This window comes from Lactuca virosa, chromosome 2, assembly GCF_052849685.1.
Source record: "Lactuca virosa cultivar CGN04683 chromosome 2, Lactuca_virosa_CGN04683_v6, whole genome shotgun sequence".
NCBI lineage: Eukaryota > Viridiplantae > Streptophyta > Magnoliopsida > Asterales > Asteraceae > Lactuca > Lactuca virosa.
This window is the reverse complement of record NC_136427.1, coordinates 150,438,420-150,452,152: the sequence shown is the minus strand read 5'-3', so window position 1 is coordinate 150,452,152 and position 13,733 is coordinate 150,438,420. Positions and strand designations below refer to the sequence as shown.

At 37.2% G+C, this 13,733-nt stretch overlaps 1 pseudogene across 1 annotated transcript; it reads right to left on the bottom strand.

Moving 5' to 3' along the window:
* Window positions 1–5,046: 5,046 nt before the first annotated feature.
* On the bottom strand, window positions 5,047–12,262 carry LOC145157872 (uncharacterized; annotated as a pseudogene). The gene is made up of 7 exons (XR_013737220.1): window positions 11,861–12,262; window positions 10,947–11,459; window positions 8,348–10,588; window positions 7,674–8,210; window positions 6,776–7,409; window positions 5,497–6,147; window positions 5,047–5,339 (listed from the first exon to the last, which is right to left on the bottom strand). The product of XR_013737220.1 is annotated as an uncharacterized LOC145157872 (transcript).
* Window positions 12,263–13,733: the final 1,471 nt, after the last annotated feature.

Here is a 13,733-nt window from a genome sequence, read left to right as displayed (position 1 = left end):
TATTCCCCCCCCCCCCCCCCCCCAAAAAAAAACATATAAAAATTGTGAAAACTGTAGGGGTATGAACTCACCTCGAGTGTGCGTTCTTGGTTGGATACTAAGTCATAACTATGATCCTCGGGTTAGAACATGTATGTATAGTCGTAATCCTAATCGTATTTAATCACATAATATATATGTAAATTAGATAAAATAACCATTTAAATATTAAATAATACTAATTTGTGTAAGGTTACTTACAAGGTATGAAGGAGTTTCCTGGGAAATGGTTTGAATGTGTTCTTGGGAAGTTTGAAGATGTACCGGGAACACTTGAAGATTTGAAGATTTGTTTATGAGTTTTGAGAGCAAATGAGAATGATTTCTAAGATGTAAATGAGAAATGGGACCTTGATTTTGGTTGATTATATATATATATATATATATATATATATATATATATATATATATATATATATATATATATATATATATATATATATATATATATGAGATAAAATGTGATGTAATAGATGCATAGGGAAATGTATTTTATCGTCTTGATTAGTGTGTCACCGATTAAATTGAGAGTTCTCGGCCTATCTTCCAAACCGAGAACCCATGATTTCGGTCTAAGTGGTTCTTGGTCTCGCATGGTTCTCGGTGGCGAGGGTTCTCGGTCAAAAAGGTGGGTCCTCGGATATGGTTCTCGGTCTAGGAAGGGATTTCGGTCCTAATGGGATTTGATTCCCAAAACCGAAAACCCTTAATGTGGGGTTTAATTTATTATTAAATTTTAATTATTTGATTTTTAATAACAACTTACTTTTATTTGACTTCCTTTGACTTTCATTGATTTTTATTGACTCGAAATAACCAGTTGTTACAGCATACACTAAGCAACTACAGTTATGATGTCAATTCCATATCAGAAGGAAACCCTAGGCTACCAGGTATCATATAATCAGACAATTCTATCATGAAATTCTTGAAGATCCGTAGCCTATCCCTAGCATGTTGTTCTAACATATCACAATATCAAATAACAGTGTGGTAATTTGGGGTCTACTTGGCTCCGGCTGATCGTACACATCACATGCTCTTTTGATTATTTTGAAAACAATTTGAAAATCATTTTTAAAACCTTTTCATTAGTTTGAGACTGGATTCACACGAGTGTTCCTCCAATTCACTCAAACCAAGGCTCTGATACCAACTTGTAACATCCATAAAAATCACAAGAAATTTAAACTTTTAAAATCAACCCAAAATCATCAATTGTTTAAAAATCATGGTTTTCAAAATATTTTCCAAACATTAGAGTCCCAAAATCATAATCCATAATCAAGAGGATATATACAGTTACACCTTCACCTTCCCCCGATCATCCGAATTACCTAAAATCATAACCCAAAACTGTAAGCCAACGCTTAGTGAGTTCCCCCAAAGTACCACCACATACACATAATAACAAACAATAGCATGCATAAATGAGCCTTTAGCCTGACTGGGACGTCACGCTGACCTACAGACTATCTGGACTGCTCACAGAATCTTCAGCATGACTGGACCGCCTCACCGAGCCTTCAGCCTATTTGGACCATTCTTCGGGCCTTCGTCCTGACTGGTACGCCTCTCAGGCCTTCAGTCTATTTGGGCTGCCCTGGGTCTCTTGGCCTTCAGTCTACACTGGTCCGCCTCAACCCAACCACACATAACATGTCGATATATACATAACAGATAGACATATATAACCAGTCAACAGACAATCAGACAGATCTACAGATCAGTAAGCGTAACATCATCCTATATACCAGGATACCGAACTAAAAGATCACTACAGCACGATAACATACTATCACATAACAATATATCTAATCCAATGGGTCGGCCTTGGTGCCTTCGACCTGTAAGTACATTGAGGAAAACTCACCTCACAGTCCGAACAATAGTTGATGAGGTCCCGACTCCAAATCTTAGCTCTAACTGCTACCTATTCATCCAAAAGACCAATTCTCAAACACAATTCAAATTACCCAAAAATACCCCTTGGTTAAGCATGGTCAAAGTCATTTGAGTAAACTGAGTCAACCCAACCGAGTCGACCCGGTGAGCGTACGCGAGGCGTACTCGCGTTGACTGGAAACGGGTGGCTGACTGAGTACGTTCGGCGTACACATAGGTACGCACGACGTACTCACAGGGTTCTTTATTTTCAAATTAAGAGCTTAATACTTCGACTTAATGTGTCCAAATTCAGACCCATGGCCAAAATATCATAAAGAGTCATAAAGTTTCCAACTTTATGACCTTGCATGTCCAATAAGTTATTAAAACACCAAAACTCAACATCTTAATGCGTTAAGACCTTCTAAATGATGCATGGAGCAAAACCAACCATTTGGAACCTATTTTTATGACTCGAGACCCTTCCAAAGGTCTGCAAGGACGGCTTATTAGGTCAAGAACATGCGATGCTCATGAGAGACCACATTTGGGACAAAAAGGACCTAAAACCAAGTCTAAAATAAGATCTAAAAGAAACTTCACCAAGTTCAGAACTTTATACCTCCAAATGATGCCAAAAGGTGGTGTGATCATGGATCTAAAGAGCTTCACTCCTCCAAGATGGTCTCTCCTTCCTTCCTTCTTCTTCAAAAGAACAAAACACATACACTCAAGCTTAGAAATGCTTCACAAAATGGATTAGGGTTGCAAAAACGTTCTAAAAGGATGGAGCTGATGAAGTGAGGGGAAATGAGGCTATAATGGGGTTTAAATATGAGACAAACCCTAAAAATTAGGGTTTGCATGCCTGGCACATACGCCCTGCGTACAGATGTACGCCTAGCGTACTAGGGTGCGCCCTAGTACGCTCAACGTACATACGTACGCATGGCGTACTCTCTCAGCACCAAAATTATGAAAATGACACTAGGGCCCTCATTGCACTCTTTCTTTTTCTTAGGTCCAATTTCAATATAATTAAATTATAGGGTCAAAATTAGAAGTACCTCAACATCGGGATGGTACAAGCTAGTTTTTCAACTAGCAGCTAACTTTTCAGCTAGTACGCCAAACATAGCCTAACTATACTTCTATTTTACGTAGAAAATATAAGTGTGTTATTAAAATTATTAATTCTTAGCAACATTAGTTACCAGATAAGAAAAGTAAAATTTATTGTCAATTTTTATTTAATTAACCGATCTCTTTATTTGGTAATTAATCATCCCTAATAAATAAAAATAATTTTGCCACTTGTCAATGTCTCATAAGTTTTGGCATTTGTCATTTTGTGATATTTTTGAAATAAATATTATCCACTTGTCAATTTCTGATTTGTTTCGATTTGTAAAATTAAAATCATATACTTATATATGTAAAGTATTAAATATAATATATATGTTATTAAATTGCAATGAATATGTTTCTTCCTTTCTTATTTTAAAGTTTTACATTAAAAAATATTTACTGTTTACATTTTAATGTTTAATCTTTTTTTAAATTAACTCGTGTAGTATACGGGTCTCACACCTAGTAAGGGTAATATTTTACTTTCATGTATAGCAAAGAACAAAACTGTAACAAAAATGTACCATAAAAACGGCCCAAGTTAAAAGAGTTATGAATCACATATGGAGACTACCTTAAACCAGATGGCCATTCGTATAAATTACTAAAAACTAATTAAAATTTTAATCTTTTCCGTTTATCTAATTAGCAGTAGTGACTATTGAGATTTATTCATTTTCTTATCTCATTTGCAGTATGTTTATCTTGAATTTATTAATGTGATCTGGTCATTCGTAAGTTACCCGTTACCTTTGGGGAGTGTCTATAGACAACCTATTTTCTTCTACACAGTCCACATGGCTATTAGTACAAATTGTTAGCAACACAATTTGTTATGATAAATGTTGTAAGGGAAAGGATATGATGAATACGTATGTATCTTCATCGCTCTATTTTACTCTGTTATTCCTTAATATGTTTTCTCTTCATTTCTAGAGTCATTTTTCAATTATTGATTGTTCCGGTTGCTGAGATTATCACTTGACCAAAGGTTAATTCAATCTCAAGTGATTTGTAGCAATTTGATTTTGGGTTTTGGTGAAATGCAGAGAGTTATTTTAGGTTTTGAAGCTAATGATCATAATAGGAAGTAAGAAGCCTTGGTGTAATGGGTTTCCCGCCATTTGATTCAAACGCGTAAGCACCAACCCTTTGTTTGACGCACAATGGGTGTTTGATTTTATGCCTTAATGAACATATTTGAGAAATTGAGAATCAATTTTTATTTTGAACATGTAGACTAAATTGGTTATTATTTTTGCATTTATATTAGTGTAAAATGTCTTGACACTATTTGCATCCCTTTTCACCTCAAACATCATCCTGACTCAACCAAATGCCTATTACTTACATCCCATATATACCAAATAGACCCTACACATTATGGTTATAAAAACATCATTCTCAACCTCTTCTAATTATATTATCCATGAGATTCATCTTTCATCTTTAGTGTTATTGAGTTCCAACAAAACACAAAAACTCAATAATCACCATAAATGCATAATTAACCACATCATAAATGCATACATAAACACTGGAAAACAATTGCACCACCATAAACACATTAAACCCTCCCTCTTTATACAACAAAATGTCAGATTCAACCACTTACACTTGACATATAAAAAGTTCGGTGAAAAACTGAATACCTCAAGTAGGAGAAGCAAAACATATGAAAAGTGTGTAGCAATGCAAAACCTGTTAATTTATTGAACAGTTAGATTTATTATAATACAAATTTGGTCCCATTGGTCGATTAACATTGTTCTAGGATACTTTTGTATTTCTCAACTGAATCCTAATTGTTTACCGTTTGAATCTGATTGAAATATTTTGAATATACTTTTACAAAGCTATTGGGGTGTATTCATTTTCTTATATTCCTTTGAACTCTTTACTCACAGATTTTTGCAGGTAAGTAACTGAAGATGGCAGCAAATTCTTTTTCTAATTACTTTCATGGTATGTGCTTCAAGGATACCCAATCAGTGTGTTGCATTTGTATATATGTTTTCCATATATATTTCATAACTGATTGCTATATTTCCATACTAGATTAAGTCAACTCATTATCCCATTAACAGTGATAAACCCACATGATGATACCAACGAATTTGCAATATCAAAATTAGCATCTTAAACAACAAACTTAGATCAATGAGTAGCTTCTGCTTGTTATTTGATACATAGATTTTCCCCTCGTTCTTGAACATCTTCATAGCAACCATGTTCTTCTTTAGTATCCTTTTCATATGATCAAAAACTCTCTCCTTGAATATTACCTACCAAATAGTCATTTGGTTAATTAAATGGTCATCACCATTCAACCTAACAACTAATTAATGGGGTATTAGAACATTCACATTATCAATGTGTTTAATATATTTTACTTGCATGATATCATTCTTACTTAGATGATGCCAAAGAAAAAATATATACCTGATGAAAGTTAAGGCCATATTCTCCAACACTATATTTGCCTAATTCAGTGTGTATATACTTGAGCTTTGGAGCTGTGGACCCACCAGGTGCAAACACTCTCATTTTTGGGCATTTATTTATGATAACCTTTTCCAATGAACGCCACTGGAATTCATTCTTCCCCAAGAAGAAACCCACCAGCTCTGGTAGTTTGACCAATACAATGGACTTTAGATGAGGAAAGACCACAACCTGTGTTGTTGTTTGCTGCTCTACATATGCATCTTCTTCCTTCACAATCACTTTCATTGCCTTGCAATCCCATATAGTTAACTCTTCGAGTTGCCTCAGGCTTTCAAGTGCAGAGAATGTGAGTATATGTTCCAAATACCCACAATTTCTAATTTCCAATCTCTTTAGATTGGGAAGCATAATAGCATTGTTATTTACTCTTGGAATTCCTTCATCACCTGCACCACTCTTGTTGTTGCATTGAGTTTCAAATACCTCCTTCATCCCATCGCAATCCTTTATTTTCAGCAGTTGAAGCTTTTGCATTTGTTCGGCTGCATAACATGGAATAACAATTGACAATGCATGGCAACTTTGTATTTCTATCTCTCTAGAGTATTGGCATAAGCTCCAAGAAACACCACCTGCTTCAGACAACTGCAACACACATTGAAAAGTTAATGTAAAATTAAACCATAGACACAGCTTTTGTATAAGAACTTTAATTCAGAATCTAGTTTTTTTTATTATATTAAACGACACGAGTGCTCTCCACATCAAAAATGTAGTTTTGGTTTTTCTTTATAATTAATGTCGGGATTTATTGAAGAGACAATGAAAGACAAACCACTTTACAAACTAAAAGATAGGAATGCAAATTCAATGAAATCAAGAAAGCACATGTTTAACACAACAGGCTAAGAAAAATTAGTTTTGTCCAAAATAAACATAATTAAAAAATGGAAACATAATCTAAGATGCTTTGGTTACAGAAACAACAGAGAATTCACATAGAATGGCAAACCTAAGTAATTAGACATGCTTATATTTTCTAATTAGAAAAAATAAAAAAGAAATCTCTTCATAAATAACAAATAAAAGGTAATACTTGTTCAAATGAATGGAACTTTTTATGCCTCCAAATCACATTCTTGAGTTTGCATGGTCGGTAATGAGTGTGCAATATAAGTTTATGTGATTTGGTGATATTCGTAGAATATTGCAAAAAAAAAAAAAGGATTTGATAAAGAAATTAAATAAGTAATTGAATACGCACAAAACATACCTTAAATTGATCACAAAAAGCATTAGTTGTAGTGGTATTGTTGAAAGATATTTCATTGTTCCCATCCTTAGCACCACCTCCACCAATAGACTTCAGATTGTCCGGGTAAACTAGAGAGAGAATCAAGATGAGGGAACAAGATGGTGGTTGTGTGGGTAGATGTAGATGTAGATGTAGTCATTTCTTCATCCTCATCATCTCTATTTGAAACAACTTCTTCAATACCATAACAATATTCTATCTCAACTTTATTTAGGTTGGAAAGAAGTTTTGCCATGAGAGGTGAAAACAAGTACTTTATGCTTTTACAGTGGAGCATGTGTATGGTTGTGAGGTTGTGGAATGGGGATTCTGATTGTTGTTTTTGAAGAGTGAAGAATTTATTCGAGTTGCATTTCCACACATGACTCATGTTGCCCATAAAACTCAGATACAATTCCTCGAGGTTGGGAAGTATAATAGGTTGTTGTTGGTTATGGTGAGTTGTTACCAATTCTCTACTTGTTGGACTCTCTATCTCAAACACCACCTCCACTCCTCCATAATTCGATAGTCCAAGGTGATGGATGTTATGAAAAGAGTGTATGAGACAGGATAGGAGTGCAACATTAAAAATATTGCTATTGACTTCAGTCTGTGCAAATATATCCCAACAAGAAATGTAATTGGTAACTTGAATACTGTATTGTGTCAATTATTTATAATTCCACGTCCATTTGTAATTCTCACTTATAATTTTGGATTTGAAAATGATTATTTTCATTTTAGGTAATTTTTCAAGGAACATTTGCAAATGATTGAAATTGTCAACAAATTAATGATTGTTGGATGTTTCATCTTCAGATATATTATTAAAAGATGTAAAGTCCTTTTACTTCAGATAAGTTGAAAGCCATACCTGCTCTTGCTCTTGTCTACTCTCTTCCAACTCGTCATTTCCCCTGTTTTCTCCACAGTCATATATTGAAATATCCAAAAGTGCCCCCATATCAAAATTGGTGGCGATAGGTGTGAATATATTTCTAAACCTCTTACATCTTTCAATCTTTATGATTTCAACTGCTTGAAAGCCACGGATGAGGGGACGAGAGTTATCTGCACCTTTTATCCTCCACACCTCTCTTAGCTTCTCTGAATTATCCACTTTGATGCTTCTTAAGTTGCTGTTGTTGTCTTCTTCTCCAATTCCACCAGCACAATCCAAGTCAATGTTGAATAACGATTCAATGGAACCACAGTTCTCAACTTTAAGCTCTTCAAGATGATGCAGCAGAGACATGGGATTGTATGGAAATAGATTCACAAGTTTATCACAGTTACACACTTGAATCTTTCTCAACTTATCTTTCCCACTCCTACTAAATTCACATGGCCATACCTTCTTTAAATTCTCCATATCATCAATTTGAAATATCTCCAACTTAGGAATTACAACCTGCAAATCAATCACCACCTTAATAGCCACATCGAAACAATAATACATCATACAATCAAATTACACATATATTCTGAAACTTTTTGTTGATTTTTTTTTATTAAATTGTATGAACATAAAACATATATATGTAGTACCTCTTCCTTCAACAAACTAGATGTTGCAAACTTGTTTTGCGGATAAATACATGTGAAACCTGGAATGCCCTTAAGTTTTAACTCTACGAGTTGTGGCAGCTCAATTGTGTTGACATTATGGCACAAACCTAATAGCTTCGGTAGACAACGCAAAGATAAAAACTTCAGTTTGGGGAACATAATTGTCTCTTTTCCACTATCCATACTCCCATTATGTATGAGTTCTTCCATATTATCGCATTCCAGTATAAAGTTCTTCAAGTTTGACCAAATTTTTCAAGACACCCTTTTCTATACGAAGACAATAACAATGTCTCATATCAAGTAGCCTTAGCTTCTTTAAATTTCCAATTGTGGAAGGTAACGATTCAATGTTAGATTTAGCAAAGCTAAGCAGTTCAAGATTCAACATATTTCCAATACAAGAGTAATCAAACATCATTAATGAGCATTGATGGAGGTGAAGCACTCGAAGGTTGGTGGAGCATTGAGGTAACGAGGGAAGCAATGGATTCTTCATTTCATCATATGATATAACCCGGAGCTTTTCCATTCCTTCATAAAAGTCTTTGAGGAAATGTTAGCGACTTATCTCCATGCATAAGTTTCAAAATCGTTAGGTTTGGAAACTTAAGGTCTTCTGGAAACTCAAACATACCCTTGCATGTTAATGAAATTCTTTTGCAAGACTCAATCATATCGTTTTCACTCCACCCAGACATATTACCATGGTTGACAATTGAAGCATGCTCGACTTCAGTATACATACCCAAAACAAAAGCACGGACCAGATCGTGCATCTTGACATGCACATCATCATCATCACTTTCAATTAACAAATTTGTCTGCATTAGTCGCTCAATGCAGGTTTTAAACCTGTTTCTTGCTTCTCTAATCGTATAAACTCTATCAAATATCTTTAATCCCCATCCATACCTCATCAACTCCTCGGTAGGAATATTGAAGTCTTCAGGAAACAAACCACACATTAAAAAAATGGATTTAGTCTCCTCGTCTTGGAGATTATGGTAGCTTGTTTCAAAGACTTTAGGGGCAACACTGCGAATGTCATAGTTCTCAATACGCGAAAGTGCATCCTTCCAAGCATCCTTTATTTTATTTCTAAGAGTACATGCCATGGTTTTGATGGCAATAGGTAGACCGCAACACTTCCTTACGATATCCTCTCCTATCTTCTGGAGCTCGGGATCAGAAGTTTCTACAAATTGTTGGAACAAACTTTGTGCTTCTGCTTCTATTAGAAGTCCCACATTAAGAATTGAATTAGCTTCAACCCCCATCACTGTGCAAACATGTTCGTCTCGTGAAGTCAACAAGACCTTGAAGTCGACACCTTGATTTGGAAAAGGCTTAAACCAACATCTTCCAGATCAACAGACTGCCAGACATCATCAAGAATTAAAAGGAACTTATTCTTACCTTCTCCAGAGTTGGCCTTGAACCATTCACGAAGCTTATCAGCTCTTGCCGGTTTAGTGCTTTCTTTTAACTCTACACCAAGGTAATCTGCTACAGCTTGTTGAATAGCAATTGGGTCTGTCTTTTCCCCTATAACAACCCCAACAATATAATTGAACAGTCTATTTTCTTTGGCAACCTTCTTGAGCCTTTGCATCATTGTGGTCTTCCCCACTCCACCCATCCCACATAACGCTATCATGTGGGATGTGTTGTTTGGTTCAAGTGCTTTCAGTGCTTGTGTAAAAGTTTTTTCTCTTGACTGAAAGTCATCGTGATCGCTTGATGATGTGGAGGTGGTTGCCTTCATGGTATCAACTTTTCCCAAAGGAATAGGTTGATCAGTCCAGGTGATCAAAGAGTGTTTTCTTGTGGCACTTTCAATCTCCTCGATTAGTTTGAAGGTTCCCTTCCGATTGTGTGTCTACTCTTGAGACTGCAACAAGCATCGACATCACTAGGAACGGTTTTTACTTTTGCATCGATCTTTTCTACTTCTTCCAACCAGTTCCTAACTTGACATGAAATCTCAAGACAAGTTCTTATGTTCATGTCCAAGTGGTCTTCTTCGGCGTGTCTTAGAGCATCCAATTCCCCCATTTTTCTTCTCATATCCCTCACATGTTGTGTGCTGGAAATGAGGTAGCCTAGATGCTTCTTAACAGGTTCTATAAGTGTCTCGGCAACTGGTTTAAGAATGGCATAAACAGAATTGTAGCTGTGATTGATTACAATTAACGTGTAATACAATAAGAATATATACTAAATATATTTACACTCTAATCCTTATACTATAATATCTATCTAATATTCCCCCGCAAGCTAAGGTCGGGTAAGAACTTGTAGCTTGGATCGTAACCCTTCAAATCTTTGTGAAGATAGTGGCTTAGTGAATATATCAGCGATCTGGTCATCTGTGGATATGAACTGTACTGAAAGCTTTTTCGCAGCAACCCTTTCTCTTACGAAGTGAAAATCGACCTCAACATGTTTCGTACGTGCATGGAACACGGGATTAGCGGATAAATAAGTGGCACCAAGATTATCACACCACAATACTGGTGGTTATCGGTATGCATAGCTCTCATAATAGTGTTTCAAGCCAAGTAATTTCAGCAACAGTGTCAGCTAGAGCTTTGTATTCAGCCTCAGTAGATGACCGATAGACAGTCTTCTGTTTTCTTGCTGACCAAGAAACTAAATTGGAACCAAGATATATGGTGTAACCCCCGGTGGATCGACGGTCATCTGGACAACCAGCCCAATCAGCATCAGAATAAGCAGTAACCAAAGGAGATGTCGCATCTCCATAAGCATGGATGAGGTTGTCACATGAGGGGGTAAGGCGTAGGCCAAAGTTACTGGTGCCCTTGAGATATCGTAGGATCCGTTTGACAGCAGACCAATGGCTGTTAGTTGGGGAATGCATAAACTGACAGACTTTGTTGACTGCATAGGTGATGTCGGGTCTGGACAAGATGACATACTGTAATGCACCAACCACTTGACGATATCGAACCGGGTTTTCAAATAGAGGACTATCACCAAGAGACAGAGAGGCACCAGTGGGAAGAGGCATTGAGACTGGTTTGGCTTCAGTGAGACCAGCATGCTGCAAGATATCTAAGATATACTGCTGTTGGGATAAAAAGAGATTAGAACCAATGTGAGCAACCGAAACACCAAGAAAGTACGAAAGTTCCAAGAATGGGAAGAAGCCCTCATGAAATCGAACATGCCTAGAGATATAGGTGTTGGTGGTGAGGTGTCAGGAAGAATAGGAGATGGATAGATGGAAACATATGGGTTGGAGGTGGGGATTGGAGGTGGCACGGGTTTTGGCGCCAAGAATGGGAAGAAGCCCTCATGAAATCGAACATGCCTAGAGATATATAACTTATCAGAGGTAGGATCAAGACATCGATACCCGTGGTGAGAGGAACTGTATCCAAGAAAGACACACGGTATAGACCGAAAGTCCATTTTATGTGGATTGTAAGCCCGAAGGTGAGGAAAGCATTGACTCCCAAAAACTTTAAGGAAAGAGTAGTCAGGTTGGCGCTTAAAGAGGTGCTCAAAGGGGGAGATGTGAGAGGTAGTTCGAGACGGCATACGGTTGATGAGATAAATCGCAGTATCAAAGGCAAAATGCCAAAAGGTATTTGGAACGCCAGATTGAGCAAGTAACGTCAGCCCGGTCTCAACAACATGACGGTGACGCCTCTCTACCAAGCCATTTTGTTCGCTTGTATGAGGACAAGAGAGACGATGAACAATACCAAGGGAGCTAAAGAACTGAGTTAATTTGCGAAATTCACCCCCCCAATCTGTTTGAACAGATTTAAGTGTTGTGGAAAACTGTCGTTCAAGAGTTGTGAGAAATCGTTTAAACACATCAAACACATCAGATTTTCGTGTAAGAGGAAAAATCCACATGAAGCGAGAGAAATCATCGACACATAGCAAAAAATAGTTGACCATCAGACGAGGTGCGAAATTCACCCCCCCAATCTGTTTGAACAGATTTAAGTGTTGTGGAAAACTGTCGTTCAAGAGTTGTGAGAAATCGTTTAAACACATCAAACACATCAGATTTTCGTGTAAGAGGAAAAATCCACATGAAGCGAGAGAAATCATCGACACATAGCAAAAAATAGTTGTGACCATCAGACGAGGTCACAGGTGCAGGACCCCAAACATCACACACAATAAGATCTAAAAAAAATTTACTTGTAAAAGTAGTAGTGGACAAATGAAGTTTGGATGATTTTCCAACATGACATGAATTACAAAATGAAACTGAAGTTTTTCTAGAAACTGGAAGACAATACTTAGAACACATAAATTTTAAAAGTTGCGGATGAGGATGGCCTAGCCGTTGATGCCAAACGTCATAAGGGGCTTTAGTGGTGGTGAATGCAACTTTGGGAAGACTCTGAAAAGACGGAAGACGAATGGAGTAGAGCCCATTGTTACTTGGACCCGTGAGGAGGGTAGTTTTGGTAGTATTGTCCTTCACAGCAAAAAAAGAAGAGTGAAATTCAAAGAAGACATCATTATCTAGACAAAATTTTTGAACAGAAAGAAGATTCTTTTTAATTTCAAGAACATGAAGAATATTGGACAAGGAAAATGTTTTTGAAGGAGAGTGAAAACGAGTAGAACCAATATGAAGAATAGGTAAACTTGTACCATTGCCGACATGAAGAGCATCTTCACCAAAGTAAGGCGTATGACTGTCAATGGATGAGAGATCATGAGAGACATGATTACTGGAGCTTGTGTCAGTCAGTCAGCCAGGTGGTAGTTTGGGAACGATTTTCTGCGAAGTTAGTAGAAGGTTGTGGGCGTTGGCGGATAGTGGTGGGGTCACGGTTAGGGCATTGGGAGGGGATATGGCCGATGCCACATCGGTTACATGTGCCATACACAGTGTTTTGAGTGGAAGCCCAAGGAAACTGAGTTCTAGTACCACCAGATGAGGAGTTGGAGTTGCCTCTGCCACGACGGTTGTTGGACCCGCGACCTCGAGAAGATGAAGGTCGGTTGGTGTAGAAGGCCTGGGGGGTGGCAGGTGTGGTTGGAGCTGGGTGAAGTTGAAAACCGAGTTGAGCAACCAGTTGTTGAAGGGCTTGCATTTGGTCAGGAGATGAAGTGTTGAAGTAACATTGGTAGGGAAGGAACGGGTTGATGAGGTAGCGGCAAATGCTTGGATAGGTGCAACCGTGGGAAGGTTTTTTTTTACCATAAAGTCATGGTCTGCAAGAAGACCATGAAGTTCTTGAAAGGAAGTAGTTGCTTGTCGAGCAAGAATGGTTGATTTGAGGCCGTTGTATTCCTCACGTAGACCAGAGATAACGAGCATGACTAGATCTTTTTCCTTGACCGGTTCACCAATGTTGGCTAG